The 15746-nt window shown below is 41.8% G+C and overlaps 1 long non-coding RNA gene across 1 annotated transcript in view; it reads left to right on the top strand.

Moving 5' to 3' along the window:
* The first annotated feature begins 2708 nt into the window (after positions 1-2708).
* Positions 2709-15746, top strand: part of LOC132210562 (uncharacterized) — a 44995-nt gene continuing 31957 nt past the window's right edge. Inside the window, exon 1 of the long non-coding RNA XR_009446696.1 lies at positions 2709-3013. This is a non-coding gene — a long non-coding RNA (uncharacterized LOC132210562). The remainder of the gene's footprint in view (positions 3014-15746) is intronic.

Genomic DNA, 15746 nt, shown 5'->3' with positions numbered 1-15746 from the left:
TTCATTGCATGTTTGTAATTTGGAGGTTTGACAGTGTGAGTTGCAGGCTCAGCATTGTAACCAGTGTTCCTTTCTACCCTGCACTGCCTGTTGACCCCATTGGCTCTGAGCTTCCACATGCTCCAACCCAACTCTCTCATCTATGTCTCTTCCCCCAACACTACGCCCCCGAGCTCCTGCACCACAACTTAGCCATACCTAGTATTGTGCTGCACTCTGCTTCCCCATCATTAAAGCAAGGATGGTGGTAACTGTCAATGACACTCCCACAATCCAACCATAATTATTGTCCTCCAGTGCCATTTCATCTCCCACCTTTGATGACTTGCCTCTTTTCACAATTATTGTCCCTTCTGCATCTCAACATGCTGCCTTCAATCCCCACAGTTGACCTCCACAACGTCTCGAGCACAACAGTGGCACCCTGACACTTGCCTTAACTTTCATTGAGCGGATCACAAGGACTGATGCTGGTCAAGCTCCCTGACTGATTTGGGTGGACAGTCCCAACTAATCAGTGTGTAACTCCCTGACTGATTTACGCTAATCCCTAGACTAGTTGTACCAGACCTGCAGGGCTGACCATGACCCACTGTTCTGACTGCAGTGATAAGGAATCATTGACTGTGACTATTCCAAGCAGCTGACTGTGTCCAAGTCTCTGGTTGGAGATTGGAACTTAATCCTGAATGACAGTTTGCCGAATTGACTGAAGAGAATTCATCTTAGACTTTGAGACATGGCTATTTATCTGAAGCACATGTAGTGGGAAGATTCAACCCATACTGTTTGTTTATAAATTTGAAAGCACTAAATTAAAAGTTATCAAAAAAGTTTGTTAATATAAATCTAGCTCTTGATTTTAAAACTGTTAACCTATTCATTACAGTTTCTAAGATCTACAGAGTGCTGATGTTTGCATGTTAGAAACTATGGCAGTGGAGAAAATTCGTGGATAATTTGTTTAATTTATGTTCTTCCTTTATAAACGGAAATATTTACAATGCTGTCATATTGTTGTGCTTGTGCAGAAATTCTGCTGCAGTCCCCAAAGTCCCCAGACAGTGGCAGCCACCTAGAACCTGTGTTTTAAAAAAAAACACTGCAATCCAACATAAAGGCTTTTGCGGTTTGAGACACTTCAGTTAAATGATAACTTGACACCCCCAATAGATTTAATGCTGTTAAATTAATGTTTTAGCAATAAGTTCTTGTTTTTTTTAAAACAGAAAAAAATTAAAAGCCAAATGGATGACGCTGTAAATGATTGATGCTGCTAGGGACCTAGTTTCATATCTATGGTGGTACTTGAATGTTTATTTCATGCAGTATCTAATTTTGGAATTTAGTTTCCTCTAATATTGATTACTCAATTGAACTTTCATTAAAAATGAGTTCAAATGTGTTTAATGTACTTTTAGTACACATTCATTTTGACTTTGTGATTACGCAGTATAGCTAAGGCACGACATGCACATACGCCTTCTTAAATAAATGTTCAAGGATAAAGACTGCATTAATTCTTCAACCTGACATTAATTTTCAAGCTTGTTCCCATTTAATACTGTCTTTCACATTTAAAATACCATGCAGCAGTTTACTTGCTACCAAAACACAAGTTTTAAAATAAATGAATGGCATGTTACGCAGTAAGTCTACAGTAATGACAGCGACCAGAATTTGCAAAGTAACATTCAGGCTTTAAGGGAATCAAAGCACTGAAATCTACTTTCCAAAATGTACATTTTATCTGGCACCAATTGGACAAATAAATGTATTTTTTTTAGAAAATATATACAGAAAGTGCTAGAGAAACACAGCAGGTTGAACTGGAATTGTCAAGCCTAATCAAATTGGACTTGAAACATTAACTCTGCTTCTCTCTCCACAGATGTTGCTAGACCTGCAGAGTTTCTCCAGCATTTGGAGATTTTTATTTAAATTTTAAATTTTAATTTAAATATTTGGATGGTGAGCTTTAACTAATAATATATACATTTACTTTATAATTTCAGTAACAATCCATGCATCTTCCAAATTTGTTTCATTCATTGGATTCTCATCCATGCTCTGCTGACTTAGCTACATCCCTGAAATAAACATAATTCTAAAAATTAAGTAAGGATGGAGAAACTGACCAGAAAGTATTGCAAAAGCACAGCAGTTCTGTCAGCATTAATACAGGAAAAGAACAGGTTAACATCTTGAATCCAGAACCTTAATCAGAACAGGTACCAAAGAGTCTCCACATGATACATTAACCTATTTTTCTTCCTTCACAATCTCAGAAACTGCCTTGTAGTTTCAGAAATATTCATTCACTATTTATCACTAGAACTTCAGGTTGATAGAACCGCTGTTTCTTTTTAATTATTTAAAGGTCTCCTTTAATCTTTGGCTGACAAAAGCAACGGAGTGTCACGTTAATTTGCACCAGACGGCGAGTAGAAAGACTCCCAATGAAAATAAAATTCCAAGATTAAATTTGGTGGAGGACAGCTGTACAGGAAATCAAGCGGTACAAGGGTTAATGACTTCCCTCCTCAAACATGCAGGAAATCCGGCACTACGAGGGTTAATCACTTCCACCTCAAACTTGGCAGTGTCCCAACCCTCCCAAAGTATTTGTTTGACTGTTTTGTTATAATAACCTCTGGTTTACAATAGAGGACAGGCTAATAGTTTTACAATGTTACAGCTCACAATGTGGGTGGAGGGGAAGTTAGCCCCTCCTGTACGACCTACGGAGTGCTGAGGTATTAGACGTAAGCCACATGATCCGCTGAGCTCTTATCCATTTAAGACAGAGCTTCTCACAAAGACTCTCAGCTACTGAGAACCGAACAGCCATTCAGCGCATACACACACGTACACACGCCTCCTCTCAGAGCGACTGATCACTGTATAGCAACTGCAAGTTCGCACTGAAGGCACAGCGTAAAGAATATGAACGTCAAGTTCCACATACTCGTTCTTTTGGTCCTCTTTGTCTCTCTGACTCTTGTATCCGGAGGTAAGTCATTTATTGAATATTTCAGGACTAAGTCTTTTGCTGTTAATAGTGAAGTAAGAAAGTTAATTAGTGACATTTTATCACTTAGGACAATTTAAGGAAGAACACCTGTTAGTAATTATGTGCATAGGATAAGAAGAAAAATGAGGAAGTTAATTGCAAATAGGAATTATCAAGTATAAATGGAACTCAGTAATGAATGCATAGCAATAAAATCCAGGTTTTTTGTAATGAATAGGAACTCTGCATGCAAGTTCCAAGCTTATATTATAAATAATGTCAATTATTTTCTGTATATAACAAATATTGGACTTGAGATTTTAAAAAAATTACTTTAAATATTTGTACTTTTTTACTATGCTGTTTGAATTGTGCCACATTCAAATCATTGAGCTGTCTTTCTGCTTGCTGTGGAATTTGCTGTGTGGGGAGATAGTGACAATTCTGATTTTGATTTTAGAAATGATATCTGCTTTGTATAATTTATAAATAAGAAGAAAATGTTATTTATAAATAACACCACTAATTTGCAGTTTGAATGTTAGTCATTGTTTTTGGAAAAGAAATCCCAATGTACAGCCTTGAAAAGAAATCCTAAGGATTTTTTGGTTTCACCTGACATTGACAGCTACTTGAGATTCCCCAGCCTGTCAATCATGAAACTAATGTTGCTTTTTGTGGAACATGCCAATATTGTCTCCTGTGTTCCCAATGTAATACTGGATCTGATAAAAGCTAATCATACAATTCTGATTATTTATTTTCTTTGCATCATGAACATAGCAAAATAAAATTTTTGACTGTTAATTATTCATTTGGGTAAGAGGAGGCAAGTAGAATAAGAACTGAACTCTAGTACTACTGTTTGACAAAATGAGACAAATACCTTCTATGCTGAAGTTTCAATAGCTGTGTGGCATGGTGTAAGTCATTACATTTGCCAGTAGCAAGGTTAATTCCTATATTACCACTCAGGGCAGATGTTTACTCTCTCTTTTAAAAATATTTGAGATCTGATCACTTCCTTTGCCAATGAGCCTCCTTGGGAGATTTCCCTGGAATTGTCAGGCTGCCTCTGGAGCTGCTGTCCAATTCGGGATAGTGAGCAGGTTCCTGAGGCCCCTGGCCCAATCAGAACACCTGCAGAAGCAGAAGAATAGCAGCTCCAATGCTTGAGGTGAACGTTGTCCCTGCAGGATGGGAAACTGAAAGATGCTTCCACCTTGTAATTGAAACTCTTCAGCAACAGTAGACACAACCAGCAGGCCATGCCTAGAAAGGGACAACCATTTTGCAAGGTGGCTGCAATAATAGCCTCCTGATCAATGCTTCTGAGAGAGTTAAGAGCAGGAAACATTACAGCATCCCTGATCATGCTGCTGGTAAACTGCCTCGAGCAGCTTCTAGCTTGGGTAGGGGTGGGCAGGTCAGTGCAGATGATACCGCCAGTATTTTCCTTGTGATGGATGCCCCCAGGCAGCCCACAAATGAGCACTTAATTGGTACCTGCAGGGTGGATAGTGATGGCCAATCTTGGGTGAAGATTGTTCACTGGTCTAAAGTCGGGATATCTGAAATTCCTCATGGATGCATCCTCAGGCCTTGCCTGGTCAGGCCAGCAGCCAGCCTCCTTCGTGACTGTTTATTGATCAGCTTCTTTGGTTGTTCTAGCTATTTCACACAGGGCAGCTAGATGAAACATTCTCGTTGGCATCTAAAAGGAAAGAATAAATTTCCTTCACACCAAAGGAGACCCCTTGTTATGATTCATATTAAAAGGCGTTAAATATTGCCAATAAGCAAAAGCATTAATCAATATTACTTTTTTAAAAAATGAATCACCTTGTGACTTTAGCTTAATGTTGGATTCAGGTCTCTGACTTTTATACTGAGTTTTATCAAGAACTTCAAGGAATGTCTGATTTACATTCACTAATGATGAGTACGGGAAAAATGTTGGAAGTCAATATTTATCAAATTAAGCTTATTTTATCTAGTTTATTATTTCGCAAAAATCACACCTTTTTTCAAAATAGTACCTTTTTGTACTCCATTTCTACTTAATGAACAATGTCATTGACATTTTCCAGGATAAATTTGATGTTATGAAGATATTATGGCCAAATGCAAATGTTGGGTTGTGCCAATATAAACTGAGAAGCCAAGTTAATTTAATGAAATGCAGAAGTTTTTTAATCAAATGCAGAAGTTTTTTAATCAGAATTGTTTCACAAAATTTAGTGCTTATCATGTTGTCACATCATGAATTTGATGCTTCACAAGTCTGGACTGTCTGCTTGTTCTCGGAAGCTTTTGGCGTTGATACCAATGAGTGCCTGAACTTGCTGTAATTGAAACAGTTTTGCATTCTAATGTTGTAAACCTGAGTGATCTCAATTGTGTTAGTTAGCTAGTTTAGTTGTGGAAACTTAATCAAATTTTATAAAAAAATTTTGAAATTTTTAAAAAATCAATTGGGTGACGAGATAACAAGCTATAGAGCTGGATGAACACAGCAGGCTGAGGAGCAGGAACGCTGACATGTTGGGCCTAGACTCCTCTTCAGGAATGGGAGAGGGGCCAGGGCTTCTGAAATAAAGAGGGGGAGGTGAGGAGAAGATAAGTGGAGAGGAGATAACAGGTCAGAGATGGGGATGAAGCCAGTAAAGGTGAGGTGTAGGCGGGGAGTTAGGGAGGAGAACTGTCTGTCCTCCCTGACCTGTCAAGACGGTGGGATGAGATTATAGGGGTGGGGCTTGAGGTGGGAGGAGGGAATAGGTGGGGGGGAAGGACAGGTTGGGGAGATGGGGACAAGCAGGGCTGGTTTTGGGATGTTAGGGGGAGGGGAGATTTTGAATCTTGTGAAGTACACATTGATACCATTGGGCTGCACAGTTCCCAAGCGGAATATGAGCTGCTGTTCCTGCAACCTCTGGGAGCATAGTTGTGGCACTGGAGGGGGCCCAGGATGGACATGTTGTCTGAGGAATAGGAGGGGAAGTTGAAATAGTTTGCAAGTGGGAGGTGCAGTTTAATGCGAACCAAGTGTAGGAGTTCTGCAAAGTGGTCCCCAAGCCTCTGCTTGGTTGCCCTGATGTAGAAGAGGCCACAACGGGAACAGCGGACACAATATACCACATTAGCAGATGTGCAGGTCAACACGTGAAAAGTCTTCTTGGGGCTTGGGATGGGGGTGAAGGGGGGGAGTTGTGGGGGTAGGTGTAGCACTTCCTGTGGTTGTAGGGTGTGGTGGAACTGGAAGGGAGCGTGGAGTGGACAAGGGAGTCCTAGAGAGAGTGGTCCCTCCGGAAGGCAGATAAGGATGGGAAGGGAAAAATGTCTTTGGTGGGATCGGATTGCACATGGTGGAAGTGTCAGGGGGATGATGCATCGAATATGGAAGTTGGTGAGGTGGTACGTGAGGATGAGAGGGATTCTGTTTTGGTTGTTATTGCGGAGAGGGGGTGTGAGGGATGACTTGCAGGAAATGTGGGAGACACTGTTGAGGGTGTTCTCAGCCACCTGAGGGTGGTGGAAATTACAGTCCTTGATAAACAAAGGACATCTGCGATGTACGGGAGTGGAATGCCTCATCCCGAAAGCAGATGCGGCAGAGGCAAAGGAATTTGGAATAGCGGATAGCATTTTCATTGCAGGAAGGTGGGTGGGTGGAGGTGAATTCTAGGTAGCAGAGAGTTGGTGGGCTTGAAATGGATATCAGTTTCTAGGTGGTTACCAGAGATGGATACAGAGGTCCAGGGGGAGAGCGAGGTATCAGAGGTTGTCCAGGTGAACTTAAGGTTCGGGTGGAAGGTGTTGGTGAAGTGGATGAACCGTTCAAGCAGGAGGCTCAATGTAATGAGGAAGAGGTGGGGTTTAGGGCCAGTGTAGCTACGGAAGAGGGATTGTTCCACGTCACCTACGAAGAGGAAGGCACAGCTTGGGCCCAGGTGGGTACCCATGGCCACATCCTTTGCAGAAAGTGGGAGGAATCGAACGAGAAGTTGTTGTGGGTGAGGACAAGTTTGGCTAAGCGGATGAGGGTGTCAGTGTAGGGGGACTGGCTGGAACTGCAGGACAGGAAGATGCGGAGGGCCTTTAGGTGCAGGTGTATAGGGACTGGGTTCCATGGTAAAGATGAGGTGTTGGGGGCTGGGGTTCTGGAAGTTGTGGAGGGCATGAGAGGTGTCACACATGTAGGTAGGGACTTCCTGGACTAAGTTGGGAGAAAATGGAGTCGAGATGAGTTCAGTGGGGCAGAAGCAGGTGGCGACAATGGCTCAACAGGGTAGTCAGGTTTGTGGATTTTAGGAAGGAGCTAGAAATAGGCGGTGCGGGGTTGCGGAACAATGAAGTTGGAGGTCACAGGAGGTTGTGGATGGTTTGGTCGTCAGGGGTGGTGTCATGATCATGGGGGTGGTTGGAGATGGTGTCGGAGAGTTGGCGCCTGGCCTCAACCAAACCATGCACAATCTCACCACCTCGTGGCCTCCAACCTCATCGTTCCTCAACCCCATACCGCCCACTTCTATCTCCTTACCAAAATCCACAAACCTGACTACCCTGTCGAGCCACTGTCTCCACCTGCTCCTGCCCCACTGAACTCATCTCGTCTCCATTTTCTCCCAAGTTAGTCCAGGAAGTCCCTACCTACGTGCGTGACACCTGTCATGCCCTCCACAACTTCCAGAACCCCAGCCCCAACACCTCATCTTTACCATGGACGCCCAGTCCCTATACACCTGCACCTAAAGGCCCTCTGCATTTTCCTGTCCTGCAGTTCCAGCCAGTCCCCCTACACTGACACCCTCATCCGCTTAGCCAAACTTGTCCTCACCCCCACAACTTCTCGTTCGATTCCTCCCACTTTCTACAAAGGACGTGGCCATGGGTACCCACATGGGCCCAAGCTGTGCCTTCCTCTTCATAGGTGACGTGGAACAATCCCTCTTCCGTAGCTACACTGGCCCTAAACCCCACCTCTTCCTCCATTACATTGAGCCTCCTGCTTGAACAGTTCATCCACTTCACCAACACCTTCCACCCGAACCTTAAGTTCACCTGGACAACCTCTGATACCTCGCTCTCCCCCTGGACCGCTGTCTCCATCTCTGGTAACCACCTAGAAACCGATATCCATTTCAAGCCCACCAACTCGCTGCTACCTAGAATTCACCACCACCCACCCACATTCCTGCCATGAAAATGCTATCCGCTATTCCAAATTCCTTTGCCTCTGCCGCATCTGCTTTCGGGATGAGGCATTCCACTTGGGTACATCTCAGATGTCCTTTGTTTATCAAGGAGTGTAATTTGCACCATCCTCAGTGGTCAAGAATGCCCTTGGCCGTATCTCCCGCAAATCATCCCTCACGTCCCCTCCCTGCAATAACAACCAAAACAGAATTCCCCTCCACATCGTGTACCAGCTCACCAACTTCTGTATCCAACGCATCATCCCCTGACACTTGCACCATGTGCAATCCGACACGACCACCAAAGACATCTTTCCCTCCCCACCCATCTCCGCTTTCTGGAGAGAGTGGTCTCTCCGGGACTCCCCTTCTGCCCAACACACCCTGCACTTTTCCCTGCAACAGCAGGAAGTGCTACACTCGCCCCCATCCCAGGCCCCAGGAAGACTTTTTCCACATCAAGCAGATATTGACCTGCAAATCTGCTAATGTGGTGTACTGTATCTGCTGTTCCCGTTGTGGCCTCCTCTGCACGAGGGAAACCAAGTGGAGGCTTGGCAACTGCTTTGCAGAACACCTGCGTTCAGTTTGCACTAAACAACTGCACCTCCCAGTTGCGAACCATTTCAACTCTTTTTCCCCCAGCCCCTGCATCCCAGCTCATCCCTGCCTAACCTGTCCTTCCTCCCACCTCAAGCCCCACCCCCATCTCCTACCTACTGACCTCATCCCATCCCTTTTTGACAGCTCCATCCAGGGAGGAGGGACAGGTCCCCTTCCCCCTCCCAAATCCACACCTTCGCGCGCTCTCTCTCCCCTATCCCTCTTTATTTTGAAACCCCTCCCCCATTTCTGAAGGGTCATGGCCTGAAACGTCAGCCTGCCTGCTCATCAAATGCTGCTTGGCCTGCTGTGTTCATCCAGCTCTACGCCTTGTTATCTCAGATTCTCCAGCATCTGCAGTTCCTACTACCTCTTAACAATTGGGTGACGAGATCCTTTTTTGTAATTGAACTGGCATTCCTTGTTTCTATCAGTGCAGTAGGCCAAGTTGTATCATATGAGAGAAACTGCTGCATCAGAGCACTAAATTAAAGCATTCACAGCTACTTTTTTCAGTCACTCTCTCTAAAGCAATAGTGAATGAACCCTCTAGTTCCTCAGAGCGTGTGCAACTTGTCTAAGGATAAGATTAGCAAAAAGTGAACTCAGATGCTTTGCAGTTAAAGTGTGCAAAAAAAAGACATTTTAACAGTCTCTACTTCTATTTCTCTCCTCCACCTGTACTAACTCTTGTTGAGATGTGATGCTCACAATCTCTCCACAACCTCACAAAATGGTGATTTTTTTTTCACGTGTCAGACCAAACATTGTTTCAGCAGACCATTCACGCATTGAGTCATTACAGTGGAACCCAACACTGTTCACAATTAACATTCACTCATATATACTTGGCTGGAGAAGCCACTATCGAGTAATCAGAAATAGGAAACTTGTGCTTCCATAAATCAAACCTGAGGTTCACCAATCAAATGCAGCTCTAACTCAATTCGAATTGTTTCAGCATTATTTGAAAGTGTTTGCGTTTTTTTTGTATTGCTCATTACTACACCACATTGTGAACAACTGAACTATTGTGGAGTCAATGGTTTCTTTTAAACATTCTATCACATTAGAGCAAAATCTATTTTTTGAGTCTTTAATTATGTCAATGTTGTCACAAGGTGAATTAATTTCTGGTTCATTTTTGTATTGGCACAGTCTATCCTTTTAATGTCACTTTTTATGTTGTTTTGAAATAAGTCATGTTTATTCCTTACTTTCATAAACTATTGATGAGTAACTTTTTTTTTGTCAACTGCTTATTGTTAAGCTGAAAGTTTTTGTTTTCTTTCAAAGCCCAGAGACCCAAATCCTGTTGTCATGCTATTGAAGGCTGGATTTGGTCCATTAGTTGATGAATTAATGTGTTATCATGAGAGAGGCCATATGCGTTTTGAGATTCAAACTTGCGTCCAGAAGGCTGAGAGGCACTGTTCCTCTTACCTGGGCAATGTTCCAGCCGATCCAGTCAATTCTAATGGCTGGGTCTCATTTAACCATTTGCCAGCCAGAGGCTGCCTCTAAAATAACTGGGCAGCTGACTTTTTTTTAAAAAAGTTGCCATCCCATGTGACCAAGTGGCCCACAGATCACCTGCCAGTTCTTAGCAACCTGCAAATAACTTCTAACCAAAGTTGCAAACTGAGATAAGGTGCTCCTGCATTGCTGAAGGCTTGTTTTTACCTTGGCTAGACAGTGTGCAGTAGTAGATTTTTGTACCCCCCTTCTTTTTTTTTTTCCTTTTTTAGGATTTGTTGCTTTTGCTCCAGTGGGTTTTCATGGCCAATTTGCCCCTGCTCCCTTCCCTGCAGAGTAGGTTGTTTTGGAATTACTTCTGGATTGTATATGAATAAGATGCACAATATCTTTATGGGGACAGGCTACTATTTGTAGCATGAAAAGAATGGCACAATGTTCCGTGTGACTTTGCATTTTCATTCCACCCAGTTTCTGTCATAATTAAACTGATTTACTTTTTTGTTCTGTTTGTTTGACATTTTGATAACTAGAAACTATTTGAACCGACAAGTAAATGTGACCGCTTCTTAACTGTTTTGCTGCACATAGCTAAACTGTCGCAGAAGGACAGCTCATGCTATAGTGCTTGGAGTCCGTAAGTTGCACAAGTCAAAAGAATACTGCTGAATGTAGCTTTAAAAATCTCCATTCTAAATTGCATAACATTTCACAGAATAGCTTCATAACTTGAAATACTGGCAGACCAAAAGTGCAACACTTAACTTCCCTAATGAACCCAATTAATAATTTAACTTGAGTGGCTGATTGTCAGAGATATTTTCCTATCAATTCCAAAAATTAGAAGATTTAGAGGCATTTTATAGAATACCTGGTGCTTCTCTACAATTTAAACAACTTTAAGATGCTTACCTACTATCCCAGATAATTGGAGATTTTATGTACTTGGTTTATAAGTCACCTTTCCACCACCTCCCCTCATCCACTTTCAGTCACAAATTAGACACAAGTTGTCTCTCTATGAATGTATGCTTTACTTATCACTACCAACTAGGCATGTGGAATCAAGCAGGTGATGTGGGCTGTTTTGTGGAGTTTAAGTCACACCCCATTCTTTATATTAACAGATGACATTTTTTGAAATGTTGCTGATTAGCTACTAAATCAATTTATGTACTGTTCAGTAGAATAATATAATATTTTTGATTTATCTTTCAATATGTAGGTACATTCACCTGCAATCTCCTCAGAGGATGGTGCTAAGTGCACACAATGTGATTCATATCCCTTTTACAACTGATGACTAATTATATGGAGCACTTCATTAGATCTAAACAAGATGCAATGGTTTGATTTGGTATCAGAAATGTGGAATGAGGACGAGTCGTCATTTTTTTTCACACAATATTTTGATTTATTATTGTCACATGTTTTGAGATATATAGTGAAAAATGTTATTTTGTGAGCTAACCAGACAAATGATACCTACAAAAGCACATCAGAGTGATGGAACAACATGCAGAAAGTGTTAAAGCTACAGAGTACGTGCAGAGACAGATCAACTCTCTTATGAGAGGTATATAAATCTTAACAGCGGGGAGGAAGTCATTCTCTTAAACCAGGAATGCATGTAGTCAATAGTGACCAATTTACCTACAAGAAAAATGTAACCTGGAAGATCACTTCCATGTAGAGACCGTCACCCTAGATATCACCCAAATCAATCTGACTAGAATTTGTTTGAATTATCAAGTGTTATTTATGGAAATTTTAGTAGCAAGCATTTGAACCAGATCTGTGGCCAGCCTAGAATGCTGATCAATCAGTAATAAAACTGTAATAGTCCTCAGGTGGTGGTCTTGTTAAGTAACACTAACTAGAAAAGTGGGTGCTAAACCTGAAAGACTGAGGTAATGGTGTGAGGATGAGATTAGGTTCAGCTAATATGATTCTGTTCTGTGCAAGCTGTTTGGCTATAGTCAGAGGTTAATGGACTGAAATGTATCCAAACCTGTTGGGAAAATCTTCCACAATTACAAATCTTTGCGACAGCCAGTATTTTAATTCCAGATAATCAGTTTCAAATGCTCACAGAACTACCAACACAATTAATAGTCCTCCAAAGGAAGTTTTAACAGCAAAACATCTAAAAAGATTATTGTCAACATCTGTGTCCCCTATATCCTGTTAGTATGCTAATAGTGAAAGTTAATTACAGTGAAATAATGCACTACTATTACAGGAAGGGGTGAGCTTGGAACAAATGTTGGGGAACACAGTCTAGTGAGATGGAAGAACTGAAGGAAATGCTATTGGGGAAATTGATAGTTAAAGGCTGCTAAATCCCCAGTGCCTAATTAACTGCATTCTAGAGTACTTGAGGAATGGTTTTTAAAAATAGTGGTTGTACTGATGGTCATCTTTCAAGATTTATAAACTCTGGAACAGTTTCCATGGATTGGAGGGTAAATATAACTCCACTAATTTTTTTTTTAGAAAATGGAGATTAAAATAAAGAATTATAGGCTGGTCTCCTGACATCAGGATGGCTCATTAGCACTGTGTTGTCCCTCGGTGCCAGGCACGCTGGTTTGATTCCACCCTTAGCTGACTACAGACTCCACACAGACATTCTCCTCGTGTCTGCGTGGGGTTTCCTCTGGGTGCTCTGGCTTCCTCCTGCAGTCCAAAGATGTTCAGGTTAGGGAGATTAACCATTGGGAAATGCAGGATTACAGATAAAAGGTAGGCATTGCGATCTGGGCAGGATGCTGTTTGGAGGGACATTGAGTTCACAATGAATGAATGACCTGAACCCATGTTGTAGGGATACTAAGATTCTAATCTGTCAGTTGTACTGGGGAAATTGCTAGAACACTTGGAAAACAGTGGTGGAATCAAACAGTCAGCATGGATTTATGGAAGGGAAATCCTGTTTGACAAATCTACTGGACACTTTTCAAATGTAACTAACAGAGTTGATAAGTGGATAACTGATAAGGTTAGGTTTACTCGGACTTCCAGAAGACACCTTTTGGTAAGGGCCCAGTTAAGAGATTAGTATGTAAAAATAAAGCATTTGGATTAAGGCAGTGTACTGACATGCATAAAGAACTGGTTGACAGACAGGAAACAAAGTAGGAATAAGCAAGCCTTCTACTGAGTGACAGGCAGTGATTCTTTATGGTTTCCCCAAAGTTAGATCCCATGTAGTCACAAAATGTGTTTAAAGACTTTGAGGGAACTCAAGGTAGTATCTCAAAGTTTCCATGTGACACAAATAGGTAGAAGATTGAACTGTGAGGAGGATGCAGAGATGCTTCAGTGTGATTTTTGGACAAGGTGAGTGAATGGGTAGATGAACTGTAATATGGATAGATGCAAGGTTATCCACTTCAGTTTTTTTTAAAAAAAAGACCAGAAGACAGGTTGTTATTTGACTGGCAATAGATTGAGACAGGGAGTATGTGCATGGAGACCTGGGTGTCCTTGTATACCAGTAACTGAAAGTAAGCATTCAGGTGTGGCAAGCAGTGAATAAGGGAAATGGTATTTTGGCCTTCAATGGCCAAAGAATTCCAGTACAAGAGCAGGGATGCAACTATGTAGGGCCATGGTGAGATGCACCTGGAATGTTATGTGCAGCTTTTGTTTTAGTCCCTTTTACCTGAGGGAGGATGCTCTGGAAACAAAGGTCTACTGGGCTGAATCCTGGTATGGCAGGGCAGATATATGAAGAGAGACTAGATTGCTTTGGACTATATTCACCTGGAGTTTAGGAGAATTTGGTTTGGGGTGGAGGTGTGGGATCTCAAACTTAATTTTAATGAACACCATTAGAATTTTAAATGCAAGAAAGATGTTCCCTATGATCAGGAAAGTCCAGAATAGGGAATCACAGTTTAGAGATACAGGATAAATCATTTTTCGTACCATTTCTTCACCGAGAGTATAGTGAGCTTGTGGAATTTGTGGACACAGTGGCTGAGGCCAACATATTGAATGTTTAAAGAAGTTTGCTCTTGGGCCTAAAAAAAGGGCCAAAATGTATGGGGAGAAATCCAGAACAGGGTGTTGAGTTTGACAATGATCGAAGAGCCTATTGAATGGCAGTAGAATAGGCTTTAAGGACCGATTGGCTTACATTTGCTCCCACTTTCTACGCTTCTAAATAGTGATAACTCAACTCAGTGCAGTAGTTGGCTGTGTGGAGGCTTATGTTGACTGATATAATTGTCTGAGCTTAGCAACTTAATTTCTGGATAAAATTAAACCCTACTGCTCGTCAGCAAATCTCAGCTGGTGGCCCCTTGGTTAAAAAATCACAGCTTGACAGTGGACTGGAAATAATTTCTGGATGCCAGGAAGCAGCTGCCTGGACCAAACACATGATCACCAATACTCTGCTGAGCCAGGACAAGAAGGCTGCACAAACATCACACCACTGGAAAAGTGGGGAGCCTGGGCAAGGGTGGTCTAAACCTTTTTATTTGGCACAGGCGCGAAGTCTTGATTGCTAAGCCCTGGAAGCAAAGTGAAATAAACTCGCCAGTTGTTTTTCTTCCTCCTGGATCTTGAAGCTTCCTTTTCACCTGGTGAGGAAAGCCAGAACAACGTTCCGGAACTTTTGGGGGAGAGATTTTTTTCTCTTGTTACAGTTTCCCCCATGACCCACTGAAGAGTTTGGTACAGGGATAATGGATACTGTTTTGACTTAGCCTATCTTGCTACTTTTACAATGTGAAAAGAAGCAAAGAATGCACCTGTCTCTTAAAAGAATGAAAGGTGAGTATTACCACTCTTGAGGACTGCTTTTTGTTTTTGTTAAAACTGGTCTATGGTTAAATAAATGATTGTGTAATGTTTTATTTATTAATATGCTGAAGCACAGACAAATTGGAAGAATTGAAATGACTATAAGTAATTATTAATTTATAATCTCACATTGCAAAAATGTTCAGTCTTCTGAAGATTATCCACTTACTTGAAGTATTTTCTTAACCAAGTAGTCATTGTTGTAACAAGGTGTAGAGCTGGATGAACACAGCAGGCCAAGCAACATCAGAGGAGAAATCTTTCTTTGCAATGGGATGCGACTTCATCTTTGCAGCATATACATTGCCTGAATTATGGACAGAACACTTCTTTTATTCATAAATCTGTTTAACTGAACACTTTGAATTCACTTTTCTGGGTTAAGGGTGTTGCTGGCTGGTCACCACTTATTGGCTGAATTGACTTCTTGAACTGCTGCAACCCAGCTGCTGTGGATTGACTCAGTACCATGAGGGTGGGATTTTGAAGTCTGCAATTGTGCAGCAGCTTAGTTTTGTGACAAATTTGCTGATCCTGGTGGGTTTTTTTTTTTGTCTTGGTGTATCCTGGCACAGCATGCTTGCTAAAGTGTCAGGGACACTTTCGCTTAAGGTTCTTTTTTCTTGAAGACCTGGTCAGACTCC

The sequence above is a fragment of the Stegostoma tigrinum genome, chromosome 15 (assembly GCF_030684315.1).
Source record: "Stegostoma tigrinum isolate sSteTig4 chromosome 15, sSteTig4.hap1, whole genome shotgun sequence".
Lineage (NCBI taxonomy): Eukaryota > Metazoa > Chordata > Chondrichthyes > Orectolobiformes > Stegostomatidae > Stegostoma > Stegostoma tigrinum.
This window is presented reverse-complemented; position numbering and strand designations above follow the sequence as displayed.